We start from the raw sequence: 1,098 nt of genomic DNA on the forward strand, positions 1-1,098 counted from the left end.
TGTGCTGGACTGTCTCAGGGGCCTCCTTGCACAACCTACACCTTGGGTCTTGTCTGGTGTGGTAGATCTGAGCCTCTATTGCTCTGGTGTTTAGGGCCTGTTCCTGGGCGGCCAGGATGAGTGCCTCTGTGCTGTCCTTGAGTCCAGCTTTTTACAGCCATTGGTAGGATTTCCTGATTTCAGCAACTTCAGTTATTTGTCGGTGGTACATCCCATATACATGGTATGAAAAAAATATTTAAATCAACAAACGGTAGCTTACAGATACAAACTTTCTAACACAAATGTATAGTGTGACTCGACTTAGTACTGTAGGTACCTGCTGACTTCATTGTTTACTGCTGTCCAAGGGTTTTATCATTAGGCTGTCTATTCCCTGTTAAACCAACAAAACCAACAAATCAACAGAGTAAAATTGGGAAGCATGGAATTAAGATATGGGGGAAAAAAACATTAAATATTCAATGTAACTGAGAGTGTATAATGTTGTGTTCTTTTATTTTTCCATACAAACTATTCTTTTCACATCACAGATACTCTCATTTTTCAAAACTACTTTTCAGTTGGTTTAGTGTCAAAATTTTCTTTCTTTCGCTGATGATATATGTATAGCCTAAAATCATTTTGTAGATGTACCTGGAGTTGATGAGCTGTGTAGTTATAATATTTGAGCCTGTCGTGAGCAGCAGCACCAGAGGAAATGTTCAGCACTCCAACCTTCAGCTGGTCCAGCGTCTTATTGGACAGCTTCAAGTCCCCAATCAGCTGCCATATACAGTCATCACAACCTGAAACCAGAAAATATAAACTTTGACAGTTCTTTTTTAAATTGAATGTCCCATTGCAAGTGTAACCCACATAAAATGGTGATGCCTCTTTAAGAAACAGAGGTCAGGGAACAATGACACGCCGCTTTAAAGGCTCGGGCCGAGGTGCGGCGAAAGTGGCGCCATCTTGCTACAGTATTCTTAAAGGCGCAGGGCTATATAAACAATGCTGAGGACTAACGAAATAAATTTTTTTAGTGGGTAAGATGAGCCCAATAGTGCATGTACTTTATCATACAATGTCACAAATACTCGGTTATTGTAATTTAAA

General features: G+C 40.0%; 1 protein-coding gene across 1 annotated transcript in view; it reads right to left on the bottom strand.

The window, feature by feature from the left end:
• lama4 (laminin, alpha 4) overlaps positions 1–863 on the bottom strand; it is a 60,069-nt gene extending 59,206 nt beyond the window's left edge. Inside the window, exon 1 of the mRNA XM_017438873.3 lies at positions 637–863. The gene's annotated coding sequence lies outside the window, so the exon portion shown is untranslated. The remainder of the gene's footprint in view (positions 1–636) is intronic.
• Between the last annotated feature and the right edge of the window lie 235 nt (positions 864–1,098).

This window comes from Kryptolebias marmoratus, linkage group LG19, assembly GCF_001649575.2.
Source record: "Kryptolebias marmoratus isolate JLee-2015 linkage group LG19, ASM164957v2, whole genome shotgun sequence".
Lineage (NCBI taxonomy): Eukaryota > Metazoa > Chordata > Actinopteri > Cyprinodontiformes > Rivulidae > Kryptolebias > Kryptolebias marmoratus.